The sequence below is a fragment of the Nannospalax galili genome, unplaced genomic scaffold, assembly GCF_000622305.1.
Source record: "Nannospalax galili isolate Female #2095 unplaced genomic scaffold, S.galili_v1.0 scaffold280, whole genome shotgun sequence".
NCBI lineage: Eukaryota > Metazoa > Chordata > Mammalia > Rodentia > Spalacidae > Nannospalax > Nannospalax galili.
In genome coordinates, this window is record NW_008347808.1 from 1,047,771 (window position 1) to 1,057,107 (window position 9,337).

The following is a 9,337-nucleotide window of genomic DNA, read 5'->3' on the forward strand; positions in this document are numbered from 1 at the left end:
GCTTGAGTAGGACCTTTGACTTATCTTCACATAGATGGAACTGGTAAAAGAAAGGAGCCAGGGGCTCCTCCCAAGCCCATGGGACCCCTGAGGAACAGATCCTCAAACGACCTCAAGAGTAAAAACAAATCAGTTTATCTGGTCCAATTGTATGTCCTTAAACACCCAAAAGGGAAGTATAACCAAAGATTAAAGGGACTGATATAATTTCATAAAAGCATACATATATATATAGCTAAAAGTTACTTGACAAACAACAATGCCAGACAGGCAATACCTTCAGTCAAGCTGTTGGCCAGGATGGATAACGACCCTTCCAGATAGTAACCCAACACTCTACTGGAAAAATGAACAGCAGACCCCAATTCTATCCAAAGGAATACTGACAATAGATTGCCGTAGATGAGGAAGAGATGATCCTCCTGGAACAGGGACCTCTGGATGACTAGATTTACTAGAAGGGCAGATGGGGGGAATAGATGGGGGTCCTGACAGCACAGTGGACAGTGGCAGGGATGACAGAGTATGGAGGCTCTAGTGGGAGAGGAATGTTGTCTATCTGACGAGTTTATATTCATGCTCAGATGCCAAGGAACTCAGAAAGTAAGCGACTGTGACCAGTAATAGTCATATATATAGAGATTAGAAATGCATGTGAAAATGTCTCAATGTCAATTGCCTTAAAATGAATTTTACTGTATGAAACTGTGTATTTTAACAACGAAATGGAGATCTTTTTTAAACGTTAAAAACTCATTTAATTTTATGTCTTATAGAGTTTATAATGAGTAAAAGATTGTACAAGCGTAATAATTCATCTGTAAACCTAAAAATATACAGCCAATTTTGAAAGAGATGTACCCTAGCTCAGAAAAAATGTTATTGAACAGGTTAATGCTGTTGTAATGAAATACTTCTAATAAAAAAAAGAAATAAAACTAGAGCTAACATATGATTCAGTTATTACAGTTCTTGGGATATACCCAAAAGACTCAATATCTTACTACAGAGATATGTACTCAGCCATGTTTGTTGCTGCTCTTTTAGCTAGGAATGGCAACAACCTAAATTTCCCTCAACCAATGATGGATAGTGAAACTGTAGTACAGTGGATTAGGTAAACAAAAATGAAGTCATGAAATTTTCAGGTAAATGGGTGCAACTAGAAACTGTTATACAATATGATGTACCCAAGACTCAGAAAAAAAGCGACACATATTTTCTCTCATTTGTGAATTTTAGTTTCAAATTCTTAGGTGTGAATATATATCGACATGTAACCACAGGATCTAGGAAAATTGAAAGTAACCATGGAGGAAAGAAGAAGCAGCAGCTCAAGAGAAGGGATAGTAGGAGAGAGGTTTTATCAAGGAGGCAATGGGGAAAATTGGGGGCACTTTAACTGGGATGGGAAGAGAGAGGGCCATATCAGGCCAAAGCGAGGAAGAGATCTAAGTAATGCTTAAGTAATGTTAGAAACAAAAGGGAAATGTATTTAATAAGCATATTGAAAAATATACATACAATACAAATGTGAGTGTATGTGTATAATCGAAGGCTATGTAACAAAAGTCACAGTACCAGGCAAAGGAAACTTCCCTTTGAGTTTTCAGTCAGAGTAGTCCACAAGACTCTCCAAATAATGCAGGTTATTATTTAATATAGCCATCAATTACCTCCAAGAACTTGAGGCTAAGCCTCTGCTCCTGAAGACAGGACAGTTTTGACACAGGACTTGGAGCAATGGAGCTGGAACTGATCTGGAAGCCTCCTCCCTGAAGACTAGTTCTTATGTCATCAGCATATACTATGCAAGCTGCCAAAGGAGAAAACCAATCAATGATCCAACCCAGCAGAAAAGCCTACAAACCACAACGACTGATTCAGCAAACTATCTCTCTTGGTGCAATAGTGCCATTTTTATATTTGGGGCAATCAACAGCTGCCTAAATAGACTTATGGCCCACTCAATAGGAAGGAATTCATGTGTAATACTGTATACATGCTGGAGAGATAAGAGATTCTAGAGGCACGTCCACATCTATTTCACTATGCTAGATCAATGCAATTTCTTACTATATTCTAAATATGAATCCTTATTGAAGACACGTGTACCTCTCACCACTCATCAATGAAAGTTCTTTTTGCAACAGATGGAGACATAGTGCCATAACTGGTCAAACAGAAAATAAATGACTATGACATATCTAGCTCTAAGTGGCACACCTGCAATGCAACTTCTACACCTAAAGCTTAAGGAACATCATGAACGAGGAGGCAGAATGAATGTAAGCACTGAATGGACAAGAAACCTGCTTTCAGTTAATGAATTCTAGACATTATAGGAAGCTGCATCAGTGGACTCGCCACAGCATGGTAGTTTAACAAGAACTGCATAATGACCAAACCAGTTGACATGCAATGTGGATGGGGGAAATTTCAGGGATCTTCGCCTCAAGTTGAAGAGCTATAGGAAATTCATGAATGCTGAAGGAGGGGGGCATCAGTTTTCCCCAGGGACTAGCTCTTTAATAGTTATGTAATCCCAAGTAGGCATCATTTACAGGTACACAAGAGTATGACTAAATGGACTCCACATATATGTTAATCATATATATGTGTATAAATAAAACCAAAGCAGAGGAGAAGAAATTCAGAGTGAGTGTGTGTGATGGGAGGAGTTGGAGGAGGACTAGGAAAGATGGAAATAATGCAAATACAATATCCAGGTATGAAATTCTCAAAAAAACAAACCCTGTCTCCACTGTTTTCTTTAATCAAGTGTAGGCAGTTCGTTGCCCTGTTGGATGTGAAAATTGTAGAATTTATATGTGTATTTGTGCATTAATGACTGGGAAAAAATCAATGTGTTTTGTAAATGATTTTTTTGTCATTTTTTGGACTCTGCAGAAGAAAATGTATTTCAACTGAATCTCAAACTATTTTAACAGATTTGAACTTGGGTGCAATAAAGGCTTCCAAAGTGATTTTCAAGGTGTTCCCAATAAATTTTGGTTTTTCCATTAGCCCAATACATTTAGCAGATTTACATTAGTAAATTGGCCATGCATTTCACCAAAAACAAAATTTTAAGTTAAAAAATACAGCATTTGTCTGCATTTACATTCCTTTCAGATGATGATATTCTAAGGTTTTGACTAATGCCAGCTTTGCCTGAAGAAGCAGTGAAGTTACTGTTTCAAAAGAAATGATGTATCTAGTAGGATAAGAAGACACATGATGCCATTGCTGTTTGAACAGCAATATTGTTCCTGCCAAGTCTGTGGTCTGTATCTGGAAGCATTTGGAAGGGATTTCTAAGCTATAAACACATCATAGACAATGGGAAACTCAATAGGGAATACTCACATTGAAGTATAGAAATCATAGAATTTCAAAAGGAGCAATACTGAATATGAAAGTACTCTATAAGAAAAATTATGTCCAAAAACAAACCAAAAAGGCACCTATCCATCACAATGAAGGCACCAAAATATAGCTAATGATTTGAAAGTCAGTCAGCTCTTAGATGTTACTGTCATGCAGTTAATTTCCCATAACCTCTTCTAGCAATATACATTTAATATACTGAATTTTATAGGTTTTGTTTTGTTTTTGTTTTTAAGTTCTCCCCCCACTTTTAAAATAGCAATTTTTTTACCATATATTGTGGTACTACGTAATTCATCTTCAGAGCATGTTTAATACTGAAGTATTTTTAGTATTTACACTGGGTAAAGACTTAAAATGCATTTCAATTTGTTTTTTAAACTTGTGTTAGTTCCATAAAGCATATTGTCACATAGTTCCTCCACATTTGAGAACTATGTATATATGTAATAACATAGAAACTTTCCCAGTAAATGAACAGATTTCCTGTTTGTTCTTGTATTCTTTTGAAAGAAAATTTCTAGAGATCTTGGTTCTTTAAGCAACTACTTTTTCATCAATCTAATCAAAATACTTGGATAATCTGTTACAGTATTTCAAATAACCTGATAAATGGCTGTGCACACCAAATATAGTTATATACAATTTTGCATTTTACTTTGTACCTACTTTAATGAATATGGTGCATTTGTTCATCACTTTATAATTGTGTAGCTGTCATTTGTACACCTGAGTGTTTGTTTGCAAAAATATGATACATTTATTTTACTTTGAACAGTACCTCATGAAATAGTCTGTATTTTTTTCTATTCCTTGGGTACTTCCCCTTTAAAATATAAAAATATAAATTTAAGAATTTTAGTTAAATGATTGATTTAGTGTGCTTAGGTATGTATGTGGGTGGGTACAGTGCCACAGTGCACATGTGGTGGTCAGAAGACGCAGAGTAGACTGTCTCCTTCTGCTATGTGAATCCTGGGGATCAAACTCAGGTCATAAGTTTGGTAGCAAGCCCCTATACTCAGTGAGCTATCTTGAGGGCCCTGAAGAATTTTGAAATTACTTTTTATATAGTTACATTTCTGCAATTTTTGTCTTCCATGATGTTAGATTTTAAGGCTTTTAATCTTTTCAGATTTCAAGGACAGGATTATGATATTTAGGTTTGTTCATTCAGAATTCTGGTCCAACATCTAGAGCAGGAACGAAGAAGAAAATTTGATTCAACAGTGATTTTTTAGATAAGTGCTTCAGGTTTATTTCAGAATAACAAAACTGTTATAAAATTATGATTAGGGTATTCACAATATATAATAGAGGCCACTAAATTTTGTTGCATGGAGTATTAATTGTACTTTTAACAAAGCTGTTTTAAAAATCCAAATACTTAACTACCATATATATCATAATGCTGTATTGGACATTTATCAAAAGCAGTGAAACTTATTTTAACAACAAAAAAATCTAAGTGCAAGTGCAGAGACTGTCCATCATTCCCCTAAATTGATCTCAGCCCAAATATTCCTCAGTGGATGAATGATTAAACAGATTGTGGTATACCCATATCATGAAATATTTTGCAGCAATAAAAATGGAAGTATGAAGAATATTTGAATAAGCGAGTCTCCTGAGAATTACTGAACTTAAAGCAAAACTCAAAGGTGTTACATATTGTATTAACCCACTTATCTAACACTTAAAAAGAAAAAAGTTTTTTTTTTCATTTTAACTATTAACCTTTACAAAAACTTTATTGAGAATTTCATACATGTATATAAGGTGTTTTGATCAAATCCATGCCTACTCCCTCCCCTACAACATTCCCCCCTCTGAAGAGGTAACCCTTAAGTCTTTTCAGGATTAGATACAAGCTCCCCAATACTTTTGACATTTTTGGCATTTGGAACAGAGTATGTTGCTAACAGGCCCAAGGACATTTTGACTTTTAGCCAAAAAACTGGCTACATTTCTTTGGGGTCTTTTTACTCTGCCTAGACAATTCCTACCTCTTATTCTTATCACACCGTCCTCTGAAGGGGTTACCCAAATTGCCAATAGATAATAGGGATGCAGACTGTTCTGGCTTCTTCCATGCTGAACAAGGACACAGGGTGAGGCAATTGGAGTACCCCTTCAGATTGAGAATGAGCACAAATTAATTGTTGATAAGTAGTTGGGACACGGGTGTGGTTATTAAATGGCAGCACGAAGGACCTTTATAATGGAATTGTTTTGAATCTTTCCTGTCATGATAGGTACACAAACTTACATTTGTGATGTGATATATTGTTTAAATAATAAATATACACACATGCACAAAATGAGTAAAAATAAAATAGCGGAATATGAATAAAATCACTATGTCAGTCAGTGCTCTTAACCGCTGAGCCATCTCTGTAGCCCCATGACATTACTATTTTCGAACACAAGAGTATTGAATAAGAGAAGGGACATTGGACATACCTGTCTCATTCTTAAATTTAGAGAAAATGCACTCAGTTTGTCTTCATTAGTATAATGCTGACTATAGGTTTATTGACTATCATCTTTATTATTTTAAGACATGCTCCATCTATTCCTAAGGACTTCAGGACTTTTTTTTTTCGTGAAGGCATGTTGAACTTTGTCAAATTCCTTTTCCACATCAGTTGAGATGATTTTGTGATTTCTGCCCTTCAATTTGTTTATATGGTGCATTATATTCATTGATCAATGTCTGTTGAACTAACTTTGCATTTACTGAATGAAGTTCACTTGGTCATGGTATATGATCTTAATGTGTTCTCAAGTTCAGTTTGTAAATATATTGTTGACAATTTTTCCATCTATGTTTGTCAGAGAAATTGGTCTGTAGTTTTGTTATTATTGCTGTGGGTTTACCTGGTTTTGGTAACAGGACAATACTGGTTTGTGTTCCTTCATTATTTATATTGTAGAACAAGGTAAGAATAATTGGCATGAGATCTTCCTTTAAAGACTGATAGAATTCAGCCATGAATCAATTTGGTCTCAGGTTTTTTTGTGGAGAGACTTTTGATTAAAGCTTTGATATCATTGCCTATTATCTATTGGCAATTTTGGTAACCCCTTCAGAGGACGGTGTGATAAGAATAGGAGGTAGGAATTGTCTAGGCAGTTAGAGTAAAAAGACCCCAAAGAAATGTAGCCAGTTTCTTGGCTAAAAGTCAAAATGTCATTGGGCCTGTTAGAAACATACTCTGTTCCAAAGGCCAAAAATGTCAAAAGTTTTGGGGAGCTTGTATCTAATCCTGAAAAGATTTAAAGGTTACTTCTTCAGAGGGAGGAATGTTGTTTAGTGACATCATGAAAATGGTGGCTACCATGTGACTTTACCATCATCTTGGTTGATGTAACCACATAGCATAAATCAAAATGATGGCACCCATAAAATTTCCATGTACCACTGAGCCCTCAGGAGTTCATTGCACCTCTGAAATTTCCTGCAACACAGGCATTAAGTTACACATTCCCCTCTCTCATTTTTTTTCCTTTTTGGGTTTACCTTCTTGGATACCTAATGGGATCATGAAAATGGGAGATCCAGAGAAATCGCCAACGTAGACTCTAGTGTCATTTGATAAGGTCAATACATTTTTATATCAGACTAAGGAGGTAATAGAACATCTCCATGGTGGATGTTTTGGATTCTGAAACATTCTCCTATAGATTTACTGGGTTGGGGGGGGGCTTGGAATTTCCCTATCCATTTGCCTTCAACACCTAGCATCTAACAAAGGGAGCTGACATTTGGAAATAGCTAGATCTGGGAAGTTCATGTGAATTTGCAGCTTCCCAGGGATGAGTCTTGGGAAAACACCATCTCAATCATGACCCGAAGGATAGATTGCCAGATACCAGATAAGCTGCTGTCAGGAGAGAGCTGTAACAGCCACAGGCAAAGAGAGATCATCCCACCTGGGTGGGAGACTTGAGTTACAGTATCTGCTGGGTTTTACAGACGCTGCCATGTCTTAATGCTAGTGCTTTGTGCCAGACATCTCCAGGTCTGTTTTTCTCTGAGACAGAATTTTCTTTCCCTCCTCAAGATGTTTTTGTTCCATGCTTGCTGCATGCTTTTGTTTCTACTCTATCATGCTTTTATTTTTACTTTCCAGTTCATGTTGACAGGCTAAGAAAAATAGAATATTGTGAAACCATCTTTTTCCAAGTTATTTTAAATGTTTGTTTGTTTTGTCTTCTGTACTCAGTATTTTCTAGATTACTGTGATTTAATTTGAAGTTACATGTGGTAAATTAGAATGTGACTTTCCTAATCCATGTAGTCTGACTGATAGTCCTATTTAAATAGAAAATTTGTCCTGAATACTTATTGCTTTTGCTTCCTATCTACATTGAGAAATGTAAAATGGATTGAGAGATTAAAAGTTTGATTTGAGAAAAGGGTTAGAGGGAACATTTAAGGGAAAATTGGACACTCAACCCATAAGGGAGCGGAGACCCTCCCTGACATGTGTAATCATTAGAAGATGGCTGATTTTCCTTATTTGGGAGTCTCAATATTTACTCCAAAAGTTTTTTTGGACATGGTAGGTCCTCTACAGGCAGGATAAGATTAACCAGGTAAAACACAGGGAAATTTCATCAAGGTCCCAGGGTATTAGAGACATATTGGTAAGAGCAGCCAGTCTGATAGGCTCCCTTTCTTCATAGCTGCTAATGAAGGGTAAGATACAGGAAACTCAGAACTTCATTGGTAAGGGAGCAATTAATATGGCAGTCTGCTTTCCTCATGGTCACTCATGAAATAAGGAAGATAAGGGTATCTTGAGAGAACATTGTGGAGGGAAAGACAAAGGAGATTTTGAAGACATTCCAATATCTGATCCTTTGTTTTACACAGGGGTCACAAGGCACAATCAGCCTGCATCATTTTGACCCAGACCTTAAAAAGGGGGAATACCTAATGTGCTTCTGATCTCAAGCCTGGCCTAAAGATAGACTGGAGGACATAAAAAGGTGGTCTCTAATGGGAAATATCAGAGTATTATATTACCCTTCAGTTTGACCCCTTTATAGGAAGAAGGGTACTTCCTAAAGTTCTCAGGTTTTCTGCCTCTGTGGGCACACACAGACAGACTTCTAAGCAGTTGGTCATCACTAGTCTATTCAGGGAGTATCTCAGGTCAGACGCTCGTAAAGGCAAATACTTCTGTCAGCTTGATCCTCCTTGATTATAGGTGCTGACTACCACTCACTCATGACCTTATAAAGTTTAAAGGTATCAGAGGGTGACCCTTCAAAAATCAAGTGATCTGTCTCTGATAGCACTTGAAAGGAAGAAAAAAAATACTTTCTGTCTTTTGTCACTCCACATTACCAATGTAAGATCCAGGAAAAGATAAGACTCATCTGGACAAATCCATGAAGGCTATAAAGAGGACACCTACTTTAGATCCAGCTGGCCATCGCTGGGCTTAGAAACAAGTCTCTTGTCTAACATACAGTGGAGGAAATATATGCCTTTTGTGTTTATATTATACTGGTGAATTGTAATGTGCTGTTTGTGTTCACTAAAAAGCTGTCTCTGGAGATGGGATTTTGCCTTCCTACTTTGGACCCAAGCATGTTTGTTTCAATGGGCTCTCCAAATTCCCATCCTAGGTCAAGATGGTCCTCTAGCTCTGTTACAAGAAGAAAGGAGAGCAACAAGACAGTCAAGAGTAAGATATTGTACTCTTAGGATTACCTAATAGGTAAACTATTTCCAACAGAGTACTGTTGTCTATCTCATGATAGGAAGATTTCTACAGTAAAAGCAGCCAATAAGATATTCATCCAAGGAGAGGACAGAAAAAAACTCTCTTTTTTGAAAATCCACAACCAGTCACTCCAGAATCACCATTTCTCTCTCTCTCTCTCTTTCTCTCTCTCTTCTTTCTTTGCTTCTTTCAGCTTTTCTTTTTTT